This window comes from Chinchilla lanigera, unplaced genomic scaffold (genome assembly GCF_000276665.1).
Source record: "Chinchilla lanigera isolate Chin_1 unplaced genomic scaffold, ChiLan1.0 scaffold00056, whole genome shotgun sequence".
NCBI lineage: Eukaryota > Metazoa > Chordata > Mammalia > Rodentia > Chinchillidae > Chinchilla > Chinchilla lanigera.
This window is the reverse complement of record NW_004955457.1, coordinates 13,949,248-13,973,327: the sequence shown is the minus strand read 5'-3', so window position 1 is coordinate 13,973,327 and position 24,080 is coordinate 13,949,248.

Genomic DNA, 24,080 nt, shown 5'->3' with positions numbered 1-24,080 from the left:
AACTTGTGTCATTTGTAGACAAATGGATGCACCTTGAGACCATAATTCTAAGTGAAGTAAATCAGACACACTTTGATTTTTCTTATATGAAAAACCCAAAGTAAAAATAAAGAGCAAAATAAGAGATAGATAATAGGAAACAAGGAGATCAATCTTTTGCAATAGGAAAGGGGACCAGAATTGGTGGAAGGGTAGGGGGAGGGGAGGGGCAAGGTATGAAAAAGTAAAAAAATGTGTCATGTGTATATATCAACTCCCTTTGAGGAATTTGATCATTGTGTACAGCAAACATGGAGTAATAGAAATAAAACTCAATAAACAGGAGAATGTAAAAAAAAGTAACAACCAATGGTACCAGGTGATACTTCACGCTGCATTTCTCTTTTTAAAATCATTTTTGAAAAATGAAATTTAAAGGTGTCATTTCACATCAGCTTTGCCGTAAACCATCATCCTACCTGTTTGGGGGAAATTCTGCAGAGACATCTGGTGGAGGCCTTGAGTTGTGAAAACTCATTCATGACAAACAGGGAAGAAATCCAGATTGTAGATTCCTGAAGAGCAGAATCCTTTGTGTTTTTTTTTAGGCCAGGAATCGAACTCAAGACCTGAGCTTACCGGGCAGGCACTTGTGCCACTGAGCTATATCTCTGGCCTGAGCAGAATTCTTTGATCATTTTTTATTAACCTCTGTTTGATTGGATCCCTCATTTTCTATTTTGTGTGATTTTTTTAAAAAGTGACAAGAACTTATCTTGGAAAACAACTTTCCTATTGAGGTGGTGATGAAAGCTCTCCTCACCTTGTCTAGGGGGCATTGCTATGACAAAAGACAACAGAACAAGAGAAAAGCATAATACTTATTGAATCAAAGTTTTACATGGTAGGGGAGCATTTAGGAATATAGATTCAGGATCCAGGGAAAGCTGTCTGTTTTGTTACTTAGTTTCTATGAGGAATAGGCAGCCATGTTGAAACGTGACTGGGCAAAAGGGTGTAAGGCAGGGATCATAGACCAAAAGGGAGCGGTCTGCTCAGATTCTTGCTGGCCACTCTGAATAGCTCCCCTCCTCCCTGGCACGGGCCATGAGGATTGAGAATCTCCAAGGGATGAAGGGACTATTCTAGATGTCGTGGCTTGCTTCAAGTGGGGAGAGTTCTAGTTTCTGTGATCCACAGTGGAGGGAAGGCATCTGGTTTCCAGGAATCCATTTGTGGGCAGGAGGAGAGGTGGGAGAGAAGAGTGTGAGGTCAGGGAGACCTTGTGTCTGAGGTTCCACCAGCTCCTTTAGCTCAAGGCTGTAGCCCTTCAAGCCACCATGCTTTGGGGAATCACACTCTAAGCCCTGACACCATCTCTGTAAGGACCCAGGCTCCTGAAATACATGTAAGCATTTGTAATCCATTGAAGGAGAGGCTTACTATGTGTTTATGGAAACCTTTGTGCTTCATTATGTGTTATTTATAAATATATGTTAGGTACTGCCATTTCAGGCCAGGGCTTTTGAGGAGCTTAGCACCTAATCAGAAAGGGAAGTCACTTAGATAAAACATTTTGAGGATTTTTAAAACAGTATTAACAAAAGTAAGAAAAGTACTTAATGGTTAAACAGCATAGCATTAAGCTTCCTACTTTGATGATGACAGTCTTTGGGTAGCTGTCTTTGTCTCTCCCATTTCCTACTTTTTTAAACTTTCAAAGCTTCTAAAGATTTCTCCCACTTGGATAATTTTATATTAGTAGGTAACCTTTCACATAAAGACTTTGGCATTCTTTGGTGGCCAGATGATCCAGCAAGGAACTTTTATAGTGTGTATGTGTGTGTGTGTGTGTGTGTGTGTGTGTGTGTGTGTGTGTGTGTATTTTCCTACCAGGAAAGGGAAAATGGTAAATTATCAATTTCTCGCTATAATGTTGCTGATCTTGTGCATTTGATAATAAAAATTAACTAATAAAGTAGTATTTTCCTAAATTCAGCAGCGCAGTTTCTGTCATTTCTGAGGTGAATGTTTTACGTTTTACCAGATTGCAAACTTAAGAGGAAAGACATAGGATCTATTAGTCCCCCCCGCTCCAGTATGGGCATTGAACCTATAGCCTCACACACACTAGCCTGGTGGTCTACCACTGAGTCAGATCTTTAAATTTTTTGTTTTGACACTGTCTCACTAAGTTCCCCAGGCCAGCCTTGAAGTTGCAGTTCTCCTGCCTCAGCCTCCCAAGTAAGTGAGATTTTGGGCTACTACTGTGTCTAGCTTTCATTCTTATTTTGGACATTTCTCATAGTATGTGATACTTAGTTCCAAGATAACCACATTTTCCGAACCCTTCCCTTTTCACAGCCAGGGCACCTGATTCACAGTGGCTCAGGGACTTGCCTTGTTTTGGTGGGGCTGGGATCCCAGACACACTCTGTGGGAGCCTGACCATCACTGACCACTGCGTGTTGAGTGTGTGGTGATTTGGGATGTAGTTTGCTCCCCTCAAGCTAAGCACGACAGAGAAATTAAAAAACTAAAGAGATAATTGCTGTGGGCCTTCTGTCACCCTGGCTGATGTGCTAATTCACTTAACCTTGGGGGATGAAGAGTGCAGTTTGGGAAATGAGTCTCAGGGTCTATTTTTAGCAGACTTCATATCACTTTCCATCGCTTGGATGATGCAATGAGGAGCTTTGAAAAATTCACCAAATTCCTATCTTTGTGTTTTTCCATCGAGGTTGGAAGCTGTATTGCAGAATTTCAAGAGGTCAGCGAGATCGATGTGATGTAGCTACAGCAAAAGGATAATTTCTCCTTCTGTTACTTGAATTTTTATAAAAGCAATAAGTGAAAGGATTCTTTAAATCTGCACCTAGGCCCGTGGGATGTGTAATATTAAAAACTAAGGATATAGACGGGAAGGCAAAGGGCAACGGGCCGGTTCAGGAGTGTGAACCATTGGTCTGGTGCAACAAGACTCACCCTGCATCTCACATCACTTTTACTGGGCTTGGCCTCGAAGGCCTCATGTCCCAGCCTGCTCACACCTGACCCCGCGGGTGCTGACCTCAGTCACACCCCTCTCTGCCCCCTGCTGCCCTCTCCTCCCTCAGGCCTCAGTGGTCCTCAGGCCCTTCCCCGGTGCATACTCTGCCTGGGCACAGAACCTTTTCCTGATGCCCCACACCTGGAAACTCTGGGAGGCTGAGGCAGGAGGATCCCAGCTCAGCCAGGATGATTTAGCAAGACTTTGTCCCAAAATTAAAAATTATAAAATTATAGGGCTATAGCTCAGTGTGAAGGTCTTAGGTTCAAGCCCTAAGAACATGCTCCTGGCTGACTGACTGACTTCTTTTGGACAAATGTGATTTCTCAGAGACATGTGTCTGAAGGCCGTGTCTGAGATAGCATGGTCTCCACTATGGCTCTCGTCATTGTACCTTGTGTCGTTCTCCTGTCACCCCAGCCCAGTCCATCTCCATCTGTATAACTGCGGTTTCTGCTGCTGTGTCCCTGCACTGCCACCTTCTCCTCATCAGAGTGGGGCCTTGGTTTTGTTTATCACTACATCTCCAGCACCCAGATCACTTCCAGGCACTTAGGGGTGCTTCACAAGTAACTGGGAGAAAATCAGGTACCTCATGAGAGGGAATTTTGAAAGGCAATAGTGAAGAAAGCAGAAAAAGTTCTTCCTTCTCGAGACTCAGAACATTCCTTCTGTGTGAAGGGCTGACCTCAGTGTACACTTGTCATAGTAATGTGACACATATTCAGGTTCACTAATAGGGGACATATGTTTGTGTCAGGCTTAGACAAAGGAAATGAGGTGGGAAACCGAACAGGAATAGAGTGCTTTATTTCAGTTTTCTTTTCTTTCTTTTTTTTTTTTTAAATTGAGACAAGGTCTTGCTATGTAGGTCAGGCTGACTTTGAACTCCTGGCAATCTTCCTGCCTCAGCCTTCCAAGTGCTTGGATTTTAGGCTTGTGCCATCATGCTTGGTGGGAATTCTTTAATTTCTTAACAATGTGAAATGATATACTCAAAGATCATTTTCCTCCACTGTAGAGGAGAAAATTATATATTATATAATACAATATGTATTGGATATTATATATTAATATTTTGCTCTTAAAAATTACTAACATAGCAGACACTTGTATACACAGTGAGATAGCTATGGAGAGATTCAGGGTCTGAGATTTCTTTTCCCTCATTAAAAAACTTCCCTCTTGTTATATAGTCAACTTGATTCATAGAGAAAAGGCTGGTAAAAGGATGTAAAAATTAATGAAATACTAAAAGAAATAAAAAAGCCAAGCCACTCAAGAGAATCCTCCCTTCAAGAAACTGTCCTGGCCAGGGGTTCGGGAACTGAGCAGCCGTCTGGTGGGGTGCTTGCAAGCCGTGTAGATGACCCTTCCCTGGGCCTCTGGAGAGCGTGCCTGCTATGTAGACACGGCTGTCCAAGCCAGGACACAGTGCGGTTGGGGATATTTGCTCTAAATATTTGTTAATCGCAAAATTGCAAGCCCTGTGATTGCACTGAAAAAGCACAAAGAATGTCAGTGATTTGTCATTTTCATCAGTATTTTCTTTTAGGGTTTGAACTGAAAGATGTCTATTTTTACATTTTATAGTGATCTATTTATGTGAATTTTAAACTATATTTCATTTTGTTCTACTTTTTTGTAGAACACAATTGATTTATTACTCTGGGAATTTTTTGCTGTAATTTTCCAAAGCTAACATTCTTTAAGGAATCATCTGCTTTTTTCCGATTATTACATTTATAATCCTTGTACAAAACACTCCCTAGTCCTCTACCTGGTCATACTGATCTTTTCTGCCTGCTTGCCTCAGTTTACCTTGAACATGATAGCAAAAGCCACTCCTCAGCTGTCACTGTAATGTCGCTTTGTGCTGTGTTGTTTTGTTTTGTTTCAACAATCCACACAGTAGAGTGGCTACCTCCATAACCACCTTGTTGCTGCCAGGGGATCAGAATCCTGCTGAAAGGGGAGTGGGCTTTGGACATTGCCCTGGGGACCCTGGGCAACCACTTCCCCTCCTCCATTCCCTGAACACACGCTCTCCTCTCCCCACAGGTCTGTGTGTGCTTGCATTGTTCATTTTGTTGGAACAAATGTTTATTTCTCTTTTCTTTGTGCTTTGTGGCTCATCTCCAAAGTCCTGGCACATAACGTTTCTTCTATTCAGTGCCTTGCTAAAAATTAATCTCCATGACACTTGCTGGAGCTCCTCTTCCATCACGCTTTCGGCCCTTTGAAATGGACTCACCTGTCTCCTTACAGTGGTAATTAGCTCTGTACAGTATGTTTCTTGGCTTCTGGTGAATAGCTCACCCACACCTCTCTTTCCCTCTGAGAAATTTTGAAATATAAATTGCTAGGGGGACCCAGGCTTAGGGAGAAGAGCCTGAGTCTCTCACTCTGAGACCAGGAACTGTTCTGTGTGAAAGTAGCTTTGAAAGATGCAGGAGTGTGGGTGGTGCACTCCTCTGGGAGCGCAGGTAGTATTCTTAACAGCTGTGTGAGTTTTAGTGGGAAAGGGGAGAGCTGAGCTTATGTAGATTATTTCATGTATTAACGTATACCAATCTTCTAAGGTATAAACTTTGAAACAGGAAGGGGCAGGTTAAGTAAATAAATGAAGCTGGTTGGGCATTAGAAGAATTGCTTGGTTTTGTGGTCACTTGGAATGGTCACACTTGATAGGCATGGGGTAAAACATAAATTTGTTTTTCCTCTTTACTATAAGCACAATGCCGGGATAAATCACCACTGCTACTGGGGACCAGATCAATATGGAGACCTGTCCTGTCCAAAAGGGAGCTTTGTGATTTAGTGCCACCTGTTGTTGCCACTAACAATAGGAGCACACTGGTCAGAGATAAACTCTGAAAAGAAGTCCAAATTGTGATAGAAAACGTGGCTTTTTAATGTGAGTTCCAACAAAACCTAAACTAAATACAATGAAGCCACAGAATGACCCTGTAATCAGCCCAGCTCCAGCCTAGGAAAAGCACAGTGTATGTCTGGAAGAGCGGGCCATCTCTGCAATCCATTCCTGCCCGGAGAGCTAGGAGCGTAAGTTCCCTGATAGCAGGAGCTATGCCTTTTCTTTCTTCTTCAGCTGTGCCAACAAAGCATTGTCCGAGTACATCAACAACAGATAATCCGAGACTTTTTATCACATCAAAATGTTCATGGAGAAATTTGAACTGCAGGGATAGTTTTAGTGGACAGAGAGCATTAGTGACTCTGAGGGCAGCTATTTATAAGAAGAGGACAACTGCTAAGCCACAGAAGAGTCAAATCTGGTTAGAAGAGATTTAATACTATGCAAGGAAAATTGTCAGAAATCATTGGGAGAGCAGGGTTGTGTCCCGAAATGCAGGATGAGGAGGAACCCAAGAGGAGGAGTTGTTCATGGTGCAGAAGAGCTGCCGACTGGCTTTGGAGGGAAGAAATCACATGATTAGTGCGGGAGAGCAGCCCCTAGACCTGGCTGAGGCGTGGTTATTGGAAGCTTTGGAAACTGGCTCTCTGCAGTAGTTGGGATGGCAGCTAGGCTGGAGAAGGCAAAAGGAGTTAGAGGTGATGGACTGGAAGTTCCACGGTGACAATACTTTTCCAAGAGCTCAGATGCAAAGAGCAGAGGCCTGAGGTGAGAGTCAGGGACGTTTCTGTCCCATGAGGATGGTGTGTTGGACATAGGACATAGCGCCTGTGTGTGCTCACAGTGGGGTTGTGACTCCTCTGCTTCACTATAGCTGGTCCCTTGGAAAGTAAGTGACTCTCTTCTTTTGCCTTGTATGTCTGGTGTCGCATGTGATTTCCCCTATGGCGTGAAGGGCTGAGTTGCAGAAGTTCTTCGTAGCCTGTGGACAGGATAGTTAAGAAACTTAGAATCATTATTTGTGTCTGTTCAGAAGCTCAGGCCCTCACAGTTACAGGAAATACACTGGCTCTCCTCTAATTCGCAAGTCTAGCTTGTAACAGTGTCTGTAAATCCCTGCAACTGATCCTTAAAGCTGGGTTAGACGTAAATGAGTCCAGTCTGAGCCCACAGGATGCTGTGGTTATCTTCCCCAATTGCACCACCTGTTCTCTACGGGTTTCCCTGGAGTCCTCTGCCCCCTTTGGTGTGTGAGCTCTTTCTTCTTCCTGGGGCTCCTGCTCTGGCCCTGGGACTCCAGCATGTATCAAGTAACGAAGAACTAAAGAAGAATGCACGTCCGCACTTGTCTTACAGCTGTTTTCTCTTATCTCTATTGAGTGGTGTGGTACATTGCCACTTTCAAGAATTGAAATGGTCCTGCTAGCCTATTGTTTGTGGGAAATTAAATAGATTCCCTGTTGGGAACTATACAGGGATGCTCAAAATATACTGTGAATGTTTATGTTAAAAATGTTATTACATCCTAAACTCATTTCTGGAGACAAGTATTTTCCTGATACCAAAACCAGAAAAAAGAACTAACAAAAAAAGAGAACTATAGGCAATCTCCCTAATGAACATAGATGCAAAAATTCTCAATAAAATACTAGCTAATAGAATGCATCAAATCATCAAGAAGATAATACACCATGACCAAGTGGGATTCATCCCAGGAATGCAGGGATGGTTAAATATACACAAATCGATCAATATAATACATCATATCAATGGAATTAAAAACAAGAATCACATGATCATCTCAAAAGATGCAGAAAAAGCTTTTGATAAAGTCCAGCACTTATTCATGATAAAAACCCTACAAAAAATTGGCATAGATGGACTTTACCTCAATCTGATAAAAGCCATCTATGACAAACCAAAAGCAAACATCATATTAAATGGACAAAAACTGGAAACTTTCACTTTAAAATCAGGAACAAGACAAGGAGGTCCACTGTCACCACTCCTATTCAACATAGTTCTGGAGACATTAACCAGAGCACTTACACAAGAGAGAGAAATAAAAGGAATAAATATAGGAAAGGAAGAAGTGTAATTATTTTTATTCACAGATGGCATGATACTCTTCATAGATGACCCCCAAAACTCCACCAAAATACTCCTAGAATTAATCAACAAATTCAGTAGCATCGCTGGATACAAAGCCAACTCTCAAAAATCAATAGCATTCCAATATACAAATAACAAACATACTGAGAGAGAAATGAAGAAAACCATACCTTTCACAATAGCATCAAAAAAACTCAAATACTTAGGAATTAATCTAACAAAAGAAGTAAAAGATCTGTACAGTGAAAATTATACTACTCTGAAAAAAGAGATTGAAGAGGATTTCAAAAAATGGGAAGATATCCCTTCCTCATGGATAGGAAGAACCAACATTGTGAAAATGGCCATATTCCCAAAATTGTTATACAGATTCAATGCAATTATGATGGAAATACCATTGGTATACCTCATAGACCTAGAGAAAACATTCCTAAAATTTATCTGGAACCAGAAGAGACCCAGAATAGCAAAAGCAATCCTGGGCAACAAGGAAAAGGCAGGAGGCATCACAATCCCTGATTTGAAATTATACTACAAAGCTACTGTGATAAAATCAGCATGGTATTGGCAAAAAAACAGACCTGAAGATCAATGGAACAGACTGGAAGATGCAGACACAACCACAAAGACACTGAATCACCTTATCTTTGACAAAGGGGCCAAACATGTTCACTGGAAGAAAGATAGCCTCTTTAATAAATGGCGCTGGAAAAACTGGTGGTCCACATGCCAAAGACTACAACTAGACCCAAGCCTATCACCATGCACCAAAATAAAGTCAAAATGGCTTAAAGATCTAAATATTAAAACAAACATTAGATCTAATGGAAGAGAAAATAGGTGGAAGTCTTGAAGACATAGGGGTAGGTGGAGAGTTCATAAACAAAAACCAAACTGCACAGGAAATACTTCAAAGAATCAACAACTGGGATCTCATCTTATTGAAAAGTTTTTGTACATCAAAAGAAATCACCAACCAGGTGCAAAGAAAACCCATGAATTGGGAAAAAATTTTAGCCAACTGGCCCTCAGGCAAAGGACTCCTGTTTAGAACATGTAAAGAATTAAAAAAAAATTAGTCCCCCAAAATTCAAAGACCCAATCCAAAGATGGGCATCTGAGATGAATACACACTTCTCACATGAAGAGATACAAATGGCAAATAAATACATGAAAAACCATCATTAGTCATTTGATAAATGCAAATTAAAACAACACTGAGATTCCATCTCACCCCAGAAAGAATGGCTATCATCAAGAAATCAACCCATAACAAATGCTGGGGGGGCTGTGGGGAAAAAGGAACTCTTCTCCACTGCTGGTGAGTGTAGACTGCTGCAACCACTGTGGAAATCAGTCTGGAGATTCCTCAGTAGACTAGGATTAGAGGTCCTATTCAACCCAGCTATTCCCCTCTTTGGTATTTTTCCAGAAGAACTGAAAATATCATACCACAGCAGTGTATGTGCACCCATGTTCATAGCAATGCAATTTGTAATAGCTAAATCTTGGAAACAACCCAAATGTCCATCAACTGAGGAATGGATAAAAAAGATGTGGTATTTTTATACAATGGAGTACTACTCAACTATAAAGATAAACGAGAGGCTTTTATAGGTAAATGGAGGCAACTAAAAACCATACTCAGTGAAATAAATCAGATTCACATGTGTAAACATCATATTTCCTCCCTACTATAAGAACCTGAAAGAGTAAGTAAAATCTGAAAGGTACAATAGATATTGTGAAAGGCACAAGAAACTGCTCAAACAGGAAGGAGCAACTGGGATTAAGGAGGGGAGAGGAAAAAGAAAGAAGGGGGAGGGGAAAATATGTATATGTATACACAGGATAGCTAAGATAACTGTACTACTAATATCTGTTGGTTTATTGAAAGGAACTGTTAATGTGTAATTATTTGATCAGTCTTGCATGCCTATATCTGGTTATATGTGCAACCATTTTGAAGATGACATTATGTAATATAACAACCATTGTTAATATCCTATTACTGTGTTTTGAAATTCTGTATCATTTTAATTGCTTGGTGTACTGTTTTGTTTATGTATTTGTTTTTGTTATTTTGGTTTTTTTAAAATGAAAAACAAAATTTATGTGTATATAGAAGGATAACTGGAATAGGTATATTGCTGATGTCTGTGGTTTATTGAAAGGAACAGTCAGTGCTTAAAATTTTCTTTTTTCTTGACTAATTTTGTGCGCTTGAATTTGGTAATCAGAATGACTGATCTGAGCACAACAATATGCAGTATAAGAAACATTGCTGAACTCCTACCATCTTGTATGGTGAAGCTCTTGCTTCACTTCCAATTTTTTTTTTTTTTTTAACTTGTTACTGTCTTTGTTTGATCAATCTTACATTCTTATGTCTGGTGGACTTAGCAACTTGGTTGAAGATAACAGTATTACTGTAGCAACCATTGTAAATTCCTATGTAAATTCCTTGTTTGATTTCCATTGTAAATTCCTTGTTTGATTTTGTCTTCATTGTTGTTTTGTCAGTTCTTTAATTTTTAAAATAAAAAATAAAAATAAAAAGGTTATTACAGTAAAAGACACAATGCCCTCAGTCCCCTTCCAAATCCTCCTCCTCACTTCAAACACACATATCCCATCATCCTTGCTGCTTTCTGAAGCAGTTCTGGAAATCCTCTTTCATGAGTCCCTTTATGAGGTGTGATTAAAAATGTAGTGAGTGCTGCCGCCAAGTGCTGTCCAGTGGACAGGCAGGTTTGTAAAAACTTTACAGTGTGTCCTTACCCACTTTGCATACAGAATCACTGTGAGACTTCTGGCTCTTCTCCAAAGTTGAAATGACCTTGAAAAGTGAACTATTTTTGATCAATTCAGAATGTTGATGAGCCAAAAGAGCACAACTCAAGATATGAAAAAGGACTTCCAGATCTGCTTCAGAAAGTGGCAGGAAAGTGTGTTCAAAGCAAGGGGGAGTTTGAGAGGGATTCATAGCCATATGTCTTTTACTGTAACAAATTTTTAAAAATTTGTATATTCACCCTATTTTCAAATCACATCTTGTAGAGAAATTGAAAACATAAGTCTTTTGTTACTGAAATTTCCTAAAAACCAGAGAAATATAGCTCATATAGAGGGAAGAGACCAGTGGATTTGTTTGAAAATGGTGCTTTGGGATGAAATGGCTGATTTATTTGTTTATAATATGTTGTTATGTAATACAGTGTCAAAATTTTGTTGATGTTAAAAATAATAAAAATATATAGTATTGTATAGTGTGCATTCCCCTGACTTGTCCATGTATTTATATCAAATATTCTTTACCCTGGTCAAGCTATTAAAACAGGTACTTGATGGTCATGTATCCAACATACATCTATGTAGTACTTCCTGTGGATCCCACCTTAATGTCTGTGGTAAACAATTTACACACAAGTTTGCTGGCAGCCACCAGGACTCATGGCCAGTTCTGCAGTGAAATAAGTGCCAGGATAGAAGGAAAAATCGTATGAAAGCACATAGGGGGCAAGTTACTATCCTAAGTGGACAGGTTTCTCACAGGAAGTGACCTTTGGGAAAGGCGTAGGGAGAGTAGGAGGCAGCTGAACACACGGGGAGAGCTGAATGGAGGGAAGCAGGTAAGACTGTCCAGAGGTCAGTTAGTGTGGTGGCACATGCCTATAATTTCCAGCACTCTGGGAGGCTGAGGCAGGTGGATCACAAGTGTGAGCCCAGCCCTGGCAACTTAGTGACTTAATGAGACCCTGTGTCAAAATGAAAAATGGCCTGGGATGTAGCTCCATGTGAAGTACCTGGGTTTAATGCCTAGTAGTGGAAAAAGAAGTTGGAACAAATAGAACACTGTTAGCTTTCATCCACCCAAAGAACATCTGTATTAAGTGGTCATTTGGTGAGGGGCATTTAGTAGGCACTGGCAGCTATGAATACAGTAGTGACTGTATGATGATGGTTACTAGACAGAAGGTTGACACATTAAATAATTACAGGTTGGTATGTAAGTACTGACACTGAGGTGTTCAAAGGAGACAGAACACAGGAGGAATAATCAATGTGTTAGAGTTTGCAGGAAGACTGGAGATTTATTTGCGATGAGTTATGTATAAGGAGATTTTTTTGTGTTGGTTTAGGGGCTTAATTCAGGATTCAACATTATGTTTTGAAGAAGATGTGTGTTTAAAGCAGGCTTCAGGATGAGAGAACCTGGAATAAACCAGGAGAATGATGCTGTAGTGTCTGTCCACTCTATTTGTGGTGATGCATTTATTTCGTGATGGAAAATGATTCCCTAGCTTGCAGGTCACAGATTCGCCCCACCCTCCACCTACTTCCACTCTCCCCACGTGGGCCTTGTGCTGTCTGCGCAGGTGGAGGTAGCGGTGGGAAGGAGCAGCGCTGTTCTTCCAGTGCCGCCTCCACTGTCTGCTGCTGTTGTGTGGACGTGATCAACTGGGGTAAGGCAAGTAAAGGCCACACCAAGGTTCAGAGGGTTAGAGAAACCCTGGGCGTTTAGCATATAAATAGGAGTGGATTATAAATTACTTGTCATTCATCCCTAAAGATAGTATTTAGAAAACAAAATTATTTATGTACTTTTTAATTTTCCTTTTTTATTAGTTCATGTTTGCAGTGCAAAATGGTCACACTCCTCTTGAGGAATTGGTACACGAACATAAGACATGTTCATTCTTTTCTCATCCCCTTTCCCTCCCTCCCTCCCTTTTATGGAACACCTTACTTCCTGTAATTATTTTAAAGCAAAGATTCAGTATATGTGGTGACTTTGGTAATTTTATAAGACAATTGCAAATGAATGTGTCAGCACTTTGTTGTTTTTATGGACCCTCATGGCCCGGAGACCGTAGGCCCACTTAGGAGTTGGAGTGAGCTGCTCCCACTGCAGCTGAAGCCTGGCCTTTGTCTCTCCTCATTTCTGCCTGTAACTTTGTCTGTACTTCCACACCTCAGAATGACTTGTGTATTTTGACAGCCAAAACCAAACCAAACCAAACCAAACCAAACCAAACCAAACCAAACCAAACCAAACCAAACCAAACCAAACCAAACCACACACACCCAACCCAACCCAGCCCAGCCCAGCCCAACCCAACCATTCTCCAAAATGTCCTGGCGGAGGAAGGAATTATGGGATGTCTTTCAACTTGTTTTTAAGTTGTAAATCAAAGAAATAGTAAAACATGTACATTTGTTACTTGATTTACAGCCACACAATGTGATGTGGTTTTCTCTTTGCTTTATTTGAAACTGAAATGTATAATTTCATTTGCTTTTCTATTTATTTGCTCTTACGGTACAGTTTTTCACATAAAAGTCAATAATTCTATTTACCATCTAGACTAAAAGTGCAGATTACAAGAAATCTGAACCTTGGTGTGGCCTTTACTCACCTTATCCCGCTTGATCGCGTCCGCAGACAGGAGCGGGCGGTGGGAGCGGCGCGGAGAGCACAGCGCTCCTCCTTCCCGCCGCGACCTCCACCTGTGCAGACTGAGCACTGGGTCCAGGCGGAGGAGAGTGGAGGTCGGCGGAGGGTGGGGCGAATCTGTGATCTAGATTTTTTTAGAAATTCTAAAAGAAATGCAAATTAAAAGAAATCACCAAAAGACAGCAGAATGAGTGTATATAGAGGGAGAATACTGAAAATGAAATATATATTTTTTTCTGTGGAACAAAAATAAAATCAGAAGGGAGTAAACCTCTCATGTAATAGTGAAAAATAAAATCAGACAAAGAATTAAGGAGGCTCGCCCACCTAGAGAATGGGGAATCTTTGGCTCCCTTATATTTTCCTAAACAAAGTGGTCATTGCCAGCCCGACTGAATGGCTGAAGGAATGTGGGGTGAGTTTGAAACAGCACCAACCTGCATAAATTCTACAGTTCATTCCCTACTTCTGGGATACCAGGCAGAGGGGCTGGATTTAGGGCCCTTGATTTAATATGTTTATGCGGAAAAGGAATCTAGAATATGTCTATCAGGTTTGTACTTGGTGTTCCAATTAGGCAAGATTCCAAAACCTACAAATAAGCTTAAAATAGTTTATGAACACAGAATTAAAATTCTATACAGAGAAGTACGATGCCTTTTGTAATGTAAATATAAGATTGGACTCGGCCCAACAAAGGAAGGGAGAGAACAGGAAAAAAATCTGTTACAAGGGAAATATGAGCCAGCCATTCACTGCGATTGTTCGAAAAACATCTATACCATATTGTCTACATTTTGTGTTATTTTTATGTTTGTGAATGGCCAAGGCACTTGAAGAACTATAGGGTAAAACTGAAGAATATGAAAAGGTAACCCAAATAATAGAAAAGAAAGAAAGGAGATCATACATGTTCAAGAAATGAGGATGGTTCATGCCAGAAAAGAAAGATGAGCTGGAAAGGAAGAGTGTAGTTTTAGGAATAGAAAGGGATTTTTAGCTATAGAGATGTTGATCATTTTCTTTTTATGTTGAAATGGAGGAAAAATGGGTGCAGTGAAAGCAGAGACATCTCGGTGAGCTATCAGGGAGGTAAGTATTAGAAGACACAAAGAGAACAGTAAAATCGTAGTCATGGAAGGCTTCCCTGAGGTAATGAATGGTTGTTTTTCCTTAAGATTTAAGATATGTACTCACTTGAAAAATACTTAGCAGATGACTTGGATTGTCTGCCAGTTCTGTGATTATAATTTGACGTTTACCCAAAAGTCTTTGAAATAGATTGTAAATTTAAATTCAAAATAAATGCAAAGAAGAGGTATACGACATCTTTATTTAGGAGACTTACAGAGATGCGTTAGACAAAATTAACATAATTAATTTATTAATTGGCTTGGTCTTTCTTTCTTTCTCTCTTTTTGGAGGATATTTATTTTTCTCTGCTCTATCCATTCATCTTGCCATGGACGTATTTATTTTTAAGAGGAGAGAGATACCCCGGGGACTGTTACAGAATAAATGGGCAGATGGGCTGATTTCTTGCTTATTAGTTAACTAGAATGATTTGACTTTCAACTTCCTAAGCCATAGCAGCCACTTAAAATGAGGCTTACTCCATCATGAAAATATAACTTAATATAAAGATACCATTTCATTCCCTTCACTTGCCACATGTTTCTGTGTTGTGGTATTCTTGCTAGACTTGGTGACTTCGTGTTATCACTAGCAAAACCTTAAGTAGACTGGGGGTTTGTTCCTTTTGTTCTTTTGTTATCAGAACTGGACAGATGTAACTGCAGGGTTCAGCAGGAGGTAGCTAGGAGAAGCCTCTCATTAAAGGAGAGTTGGGAAATCCCATCGGAACCCTCCTTCCTCCATTATTTAGCAAATGGAGAACATATGATAAGTAAAACAGCAAGATTGTTAATATCAAATGCCAGGGTATGCAAACCGTGGTAAATCTAATGTGTGCTTCTCTTCTCTCCTTTCTTCTTTTTCTTCTCTAAAACAAAACAGTTGTATTTATTTGAGTTAAGCCTAGTGTGCTTTGAGGTAAACACAATTAGATGCAATTACTATGTGGGAGGGTGGGAGTTTAACTCCTCTATGAGTCCAATAAAATTCTTTAGAAATAAAGGGCTTCTCAAACCAAGGCATCTCAAAAGTCTGTGGCAGGAATGTTACTGCTGTTACAAATGAATCTCAGTGTTACTTGACTCTAATTAATAGTTCTCTTTACTATACTATTCTGACAACATACACTATTTGGAAAATATACGCAATTTAAATGATAAGATTGAGTTTTTTGGAGGGAGAAAAACAGAATGTTTTGAATTATTTGCTTTTTTCCCTATAGTTTGAATTGGTTTCTAAATATAGAAACTGTCATAGGATGAATACGCCCCAGACCTAGGGTACAAACTGTGCAGAGAGTCAAAGGGCTGGGTTCAATGTGAAACAATGTGAAGCAGTGGACATCGGAGTTTGAGATCTGGCGGCAGCCCCCTCTTTGTCACTAACCAGGGTTTGCCTTGCTCGGTTAGGCCTTGACTTCATGAACAATAAGGCTTCCCATGCAAAAGGGAAGAACCAAGGGCAACTTCTCATAGAGGGTTATGGTGTGAACTAAGGATTAAGCTCAGGTAAGGGCATCTTGCAACCCTCAAGCAGTCCAGTATGCTTTCATTCTCACTAGGGAAGTGAACTCCACCTTCCCAGTGGAGCTTGAGATGGACTGCAGAGTAGTGAAATATCAATCCTCTGAGTTCTTTTTCTAGTGCCAGCTGATCATTGTTCTCACTTTAGCCTTCTAATTGTTATTTTAAAGGATTCCACGTTGTCAGTAGAGACCCTTCAGTTGCCCAGTCTAGTGCTGTTGGTGTTGGGCTCTCGAAGTAGAGTCTTTGGGGTGTTTGTATAGCCTCGCAGTCTCCCACTTCGCAATGAATATAGCTCTAACATGCCTGTGAGGTGGCCCCAAAGCAGCTCCTTCTGTTTTCCAAGGACAATGATACCAGTGAAAAATTGAAGGAAAGAAGGAAAGTGCTATTTCGTCTTTTTTGTTCTATTTTATCCACACAGACAACCACGTTATAGTGTCCTCTTTCTGATAAGGTAGTGTCTATAGCTAGTGATGGTGCCGGAGATTCGCCACCACTGGGAGCTGAGTTAGAGTCCTCCCTCAGTACTTGTGGATACATCTTATTGAAAATATCTGCCCTCACCTTTCAGTTGAAACATTTTTTCTACACAAGAAAGCTTAGAGTGGGATAAAATTTTGGAGTTAGTTTTACGGGAGGGACCCAGTTGATACTCACTATGCCATAAAAAAGTGTCCAATATTAGGAAAACCATAGCACACTTGTGGAATCACAATACCAGTTTTATTTTAGCCCACACTGGGCCACTTAAATTAGATTATACTTAAAAAAAACTGAAGTCCCTTTCCTGTACTTAGAACACTACTTATCTCATTTTAAAAATTTGATAAATAGGGTGCCAGGAACATGATGTAGCCACCAGAGTAATATGGGCTATCATCCCAATCTTGTATTACATGGGGTAAGTGTGTACTAAGCACGATGTGTTCTAGGATCACAACCTTAGAAATCATGACTACAGTTTGACCTTGTTTCAGAAATAAAGAGACAGATTCAGGTAGCATGTCCTGCCTCTGGTCACTCACACAATTCATGATGGATCCATGAAAGAGACTAAGGTCTGTACCACTCAACCTACAGAGCATACCCCAGACTCAAGGTCTGCAATGCATTGTACAGAAATAGTGCTCTGAGGGAATTAAACCTACAAAACTAGGGTGTCTTGGTTACTTGTCTCTCGTTGCTGAGACAAAACACCCATCGCACAAAATGAAGGAAGGAAAGGTTTATTTACCTGTTTCGGTTACTTTTTTCTCACTGCTGGGACAAAATACCTGATGCCCAAAATTAAGGAAGGAAAGGTTTATTTTGCTTACAGTTTGTGGAGGTTTCAGTCCGTACTTGGCAGATTATAAGGCAGAGTGGCACATGGCAGAGAGCTACAGCTCAGGGCGGCAGAACACAGCAAAAGCAACAACCACACACCAGGGCGGAATGGGGGAGGAATGGCCTCAAGTAGCTTCTTCCTCTCCCTTACATATGCAAACTATCCACCCCAGGGTGGGTGTAGCTCTTACACCCATCAAACTCTAAAAGCCTGCCCCATGGCCGCATGAGGCTTTGGAGGGACACACAGATTCAAACCATAACATTACCTTACAGTTTGTGGAGGTTTCAGTCCATACTTGGCTGGCTCCACAGCATAAGATAACAAAGCAACAAGAGCAAAGGGGAATGGCAGTGCGTGCAAGCCTCTTTCCCTCCCTTATACAGTAAGCAGGCTACCCCCACCCAAGGGGTGTCACTCACATAGTTAATCTTCTGAACTTCTCACATTGACACAATGAACAACATCCTAGAGCGGGAAGGGCATGTCCTTTGCACCCCAGGATGTAGAACTGCTGAGTCACTTAGCCAAACCTCTAGACTCCTCAGGTTGACACAGTGTGTCAGCCATAACGTAGGGAAATATTCAACAAGACAAAATACCATGGCCCACACCTCAAATGCTGACTTAGAGTCATTTTTATACACCTAGTTAAATTGTTTGGAGAAGAGAGATTTCCTTCCCTTATGAAAATTGTTGACAACTCAAGAAACAAGTTTCTGGGCTTGATTTTAAGTTTGGTCAGGTAGAAGTGTCACCTTTATTCCTGCCCTCATCCAACATTATCGAGAATCTCGCCCAGGTATGTAACTCTTACTGATAAAAAGCAAATTAAATGGGCATCTTCCATTTGTTCAAAGCAGGTCGACTTTGAGACTTTAATAGAAGAGCTGATTAGTCAATCATAGCTTTGACCACCACTTGGACAACTCCAGCAGTTATCTGGCTCAGTTCTCTTGTCTAGCTGGCCTCACCCTGTGGCTTGGGAGCTTGGTGGTGTGAAGTACAGATAGACTGTTCTTAACCACCTTGAACACCGGGCCTGGGCTTCCGTCTGAGTCTGTACCCTCAGCCTGGTCTCCAGATCTACTAGGTCATTCTGGGGCCGAACACCTATCTTTTTTCCTGTGTGTTCATTCTTGTGTGAGTTGACTGGGATGCCAACCTAGTTAACAGAATGGAGCAAGGAGTTGCCATGAACTACCTGAAAAGTTCAGCAGGGAGATGTAGTGTTCCACAGGGAGATCTGGGTTAAATACTGGAACAGGAAAACCTTGGAGGTAGTGAGAATTTGAGGACAGAGGTTCTGGGCAAGCAGGGACATCAAGATAAATTTTTACTGTGTCATGAGTGTTCCTTCCATTGACTGAGAGAAGGAACCTACTGTTTCTTTATTTGTTCTTTTTTTTTTTTTTTTTCTGGTACTAGGAATTGAACTCATGACCTCGCGCTTGCCAGGCAGGCGCTGTGCCGCTGAGCTAAATCCCCAGCCCCTATTTGTTCTTAATAATATATTTTATGTATACAATAGATCAGAAATACAATTTCAACATGTGATCAATATTTGAAAATGTAGAGCTATTTTACTGTTTGTGTTTTTGTTTGGTTTATAACCAGTTGGAGTTTTCCAGTTAAACTAATACTAACTAAGTGATTTTGACTCATTTGCAATCTACTCAATTGATCAAGAAATACGCACCATTTATTGTGTGACTAGCATTACTGGAAAGAAAATTTTGATGAGAAAATACTGCAGCTAGCAGAAGGGAAACTCCTGTGGGTGGTTTTGATCTTCGTAGGGTAAAGCAAAAGTGGAAACAGACAGTTTTCAATGAGAAGAGAGCACTTTTTTCTGCATGAAGGCAAGAGCCATGTCTTAATTATCACTGTGTCTTTTGGATGGAGAACAGAACCTGGACTTAGCAAGTGAAGGGCACAAATGTTATTTGCTGAAGGAATATTGCAGTTTTTCTGGGAAAATGTAGAAAATGTATAAATTATTTGATTTCTTTCTGCCTAATGGTATCCTTCTCCTTTCTCCCCTCCTCCAGCTTGAGCTGTGTATTTTGGCATTGTCCCTGGAATATGAAATCCATCTTCCTATGGAAGACATGTTTACAACATCAGCCTAGACAGGAGCAAATACTGTTTGGGAGGTACAGAGGTTTTGGTAGCTCTTGGAACTCATCAAGTCATCACACCATAATTTCTAGGATCAAATGTTGGCAATTTTGGGGAACTCAGTCTTTTTCTCTAAGCTGGATTGACATCTACCTTTTAATTATTTAAATAAGCTTTTTATTATTCTAGATGTTATGGGTCTGTGGAAGGGATAATTACAATGGCTTTTACTCAGAGCAGAAAGATACTTGGTGTGGTGGGGTGGGGTTTGGTGGCGTAGCACTTGCCTAGGATGCATGAGGTCCTGAATTTGACCTCCCCCACTGGAAAAAATGATTCTTATCAAAGGATATAGCATTTTGGAGTTTCCCAGGGTGAGAGGGATGTCCTGGGTCTATTCAGCTGGGACAAAAGTAGTTTACAAGCAGGTAATTTGCTTGCGTGATTAATAGAGACAAGAAATTCCTGGTGTTTTTTTTGTTTTGTTTTGTTTTGTTTTGTTTTTATATACTGGGAATAAAATTCAGGACCTTACTCTTGCCAGGCAGGTGCTGCACCCCTGAGCTATACCCCCATCCCTGACAAGAAGTAACATAGTGAGCTAGACAGAAGCAAAGTAAAATGTAGCTTGTCATTGTTAGAAAGTTTCATCGTCAGTTTGAGACTTGAGGGAGGCAAATTCTAGGGAGAAAGAAGAAATAAGAATAGATATTTTTAGAATTTTTCACTGGCCCCTTAGGGTTTGAGGCTGTGTCAACCTGATTGGCTTTGGGGTATACCTCAGGCTCTGGTGGAGCACACTTTCAGGTGTGTCTGGGTGGGTCATGGAGGCATGGCTTTGGGGTCTGTATCCAGTCCCTTGCCCTCTCCTCCCTGGCACTGTCCACCTGCTGTTTCTCACCTGCCAGGGACTAAGCAGCTTTGCTCCACCATGTCCTTCCTCCATGTCTCTGCCTTGGAGCCAGGTGACCATGGACTTACTCCTCTGAGACCATGAGCCAAAATAAAGCTTACCTTCTTAAATTATGGGTTTTGGGTATTCCATCTAGTAATGGAAATACTGATGTATGTGCTTTTTCTGAAAGCTGTGGTGACTTTTCCTTAACAACTATCTGATCACATTGTATTTAAATATATATATATATATATATATATATATATATATATATATAAAATCTCCCTTTATAGATCACAGAGATTTGTAAATGAATTTGAGCAGTAGTTGCAAATATTTGAACTTTGTTCTGAGAATAAGGAAGGCTCAAAAATGTTTTATGAAGAATAAAAGTACAATTATCTAGAGGTTAGATTGGAGCAGAAAACTTGAAGGCGAGAAGATAAAAAAATTCCTGCTGATTAAAACAGTTCAGTCATGAGAGAAAAGGGGGTGGAGTAGTTGAGAATGGAGAATAAATACATCAGATATATTTCCAAAATAGAAATGAGAGGCTATTTACTGGATGCCAGAGGCAAGAAAGAGAAGATGGAAAAACATGTAAGTGTTCAAGCCTTTTAATTTCTGTCCAAATTGATAGGTAACACTCCATAGTATTTGTACAGCTGCCAAAATTATTTTCCAGGCCTAAACAATTTATATCATTACTGTCAGCATTTGTGTGCTACTTCATTATTTCCAACTTTTATTTGTTGACCTTGAGAAAAAATGAGTCTCTGTAGTCTCCTATGTCTTCAGTGTCTATGTTTTCCAGTGGAAAAAGAAAAAGATATTGAAAATGATGACAGTTACGTGAGGTTGTGTCTGACATTGAATCATGAGTCATTTAATCAGCCCAGTATATCCTCTTTGAGTCATTTTTTCCCAATTTAAAATATAGTCTCATACTTCGAGGACTTTTAGCAGTTTAAAAAACCAGTAAATTTACATGGGAGGAAAAATAAGAGAGTGAGTTGATTATAGACTCAGAGAGAAACAGAGGGCAGGGTTATAGCTCAGTGGTAATATATTTGCGTAGCATACACAAGGCCTTGGATTTGAACCCTAAATGGAAATGAGAGAGAGACAGACATATAAACAGACAGAGACAGAGAGACAGAGACAGACAGAAAGAGGAAAGGAAGGGAAGGGTAGGGAAGGGAAGGGAAGCAAAACGAAGTGAAGGGGAGAGAGAGGGAGACTGAGGTTCAAGTAATTACTTGATCTGTAGTGAACCACACTGTCAAGGTAACTAGAGCATGGCAATTCAGACCCAGGTATACTGACTTTCAACCCATTGCTCTTATTGTGTGCTTAGGAACTCTGCAGAATATGTGTAAAGTCATACAAATGTTTATAACATTTGTAAGCCATTATATGTCACTACACAGATATGCATGTATGACTACAGAGAATTTGAAGGAAAGTTCATGTATTCTCCACTTAAATTTAGACCAATACAAAGGGCAATTTAACATTTCACTCTACAACTGCAGAACAACCTATAAACTGTGTTTTGAAGCTTTCTGTTGAGGAAATCATTTTCTGTGGGTTTCTTCATTTCTGTATATCTTGCAAGCAGAGGCACTTCCTTTGTTCTGGACCAGCCATGGCAAATCTTTAGAACATGTGCTACAGCAGGTTGCTTGCTATCATTGAAAGCTCTAACGAGTTCGCCATCACTGTTCTAGATGATCTTTTCTGGGATGTTGGGATAGGTGGCCGTGGAAGATGTGAAAAGCATAGTCACACATGCTTATTATCTGTATAATAAAGATAATTGCTCCCACTAGAGCAAAGTGCACTGCCTACTACAAAAGATTCAAACTCTCTAAACCCAGGATTCCCCTCCACTACACAAACCACTGAGTGTACAGGTGGTTATCCAGCACTGTCCACATTACCTTAGGGAGAACTAGGAATGGGGGAAACTGCCAGTAGCATACTGATTCTAATGCTGCTTGCAGTGATGGGTGTAATACAGCCCTTTGTCTCTGACCCACGAGTCTCCTGTCTTGTGCCACCATATTAGCTTGCAATAGCTTGCAGGTAGCTTGCAATTAGCTTGCAAATTGCTATTGTCTGGAAAAGCATGACCATGTGGTCCCAGGTGGTGGTGTTGGAAGATAGTGGGACCTTGTATGTCCTTAGGTCATGGGGAACATGAAAGAGATTGTGGGACCTTGGTCTTTTCTCCTTCCTGGCTCGAGGTGTGAATAGCTTGCTCTACACATGTTCTCTTGCCATGCCACCCAGCCCCTTCACCAAAGGTCCAAAGCAGTGGAGCCTTTAGAACTATGGCCTAAATAAATCTTTTCTCTTTATAAATTGTTACCTCAGGTATTTTCTGATAGCAGCACAGAGCTAAAAAAAGAGTAGGATAAGATTCCCAATTCTTCATAGTTCCTGATACTTTCTAGGTGGCCCTGGAAAGAATCTGATAATTGTTTAGGCCTAAATGCAAACTGAAATGTAATAACAAAGGTTATTCCTAAAGTGTACCTAAAGCAACTTGAGGTCCAAGTGTGGCACTGATGTTCTATGGCACAGCTAACTGAATTTGTAAAATAGTCCTTAGGTGTTCTCACCCATTTCAAGCTGTATAGCACTGAATGTATTATGGTTGTTATATTTTAAATGTTTTATAAATTGACAGGCTGACACGAGTTATTTTTGGATCACTTGTGCAGGGTAAACTGGCAAGAAGATATTTAGTAACTTGCTTAGTCAATGTGACCGAAGTGGATGGACTGCCCATACTTTGATGTCTAAATTTTATGTGTATAATTTAATGAACTTGTGAAGCATTTTTTCCTACTTGAATATGCCCGTTCTAAATTTGATTATTATTACATTATCAAGGCCCCAGGAACAATTTGTTCTTGATAATTAAGCAGATTAAACAATTAAAATAGATATTCTGCTTTAGTTTTACTTCCAAGCTAGAAATATAAATGGGGCTTAAATAGAAAAGAACACCATCAAGACCGAATGTCAAAGTGAATAAATCAGTATATCGGGTTTGTTAAAGCCTAGAGCGAATAATATCCTATATTTATATAAATCAGCACTAAAGACTAAATTCTGGGTTATAGCAGCAGGGTAGTTAACAGATTAACAATTAAGCTTGCTATGTTTTAGTTACTTCCTTGTTGCTGAGACACAGTACCCATCACACACAACTGTAAGGAGGAAAGGTTGATTTTGGCTCACAGTCTGTAGAGACTTCAGTCCATAGTTGGCCCCAAGGCAGGGTGGCATGGCAGAGGGGCCTGGCAGAGATCTGCTCCTGGCAGGTGAGCAGGAAGCAGAGAGATGAAGGGAGGAGGAGGGCGATAGACCCTTCCAGCCATGTCCCAGTGACCACCTGCACCAAATGAGTTTTACCTCCCAAGATCACATTTAGCTAAAGCTCAATCCACTGTGAGTTTCACACCCCCATCATCCAGTCACCCCCACAACAGCCTCATCTATGAGCCATGAGGCTTTTAGGGGGCCTCTAGATATAAAGCATTGCAGTCTGTTTTCTGGTATAAAGTTTGAAGCTAACTATGGATACGCACAT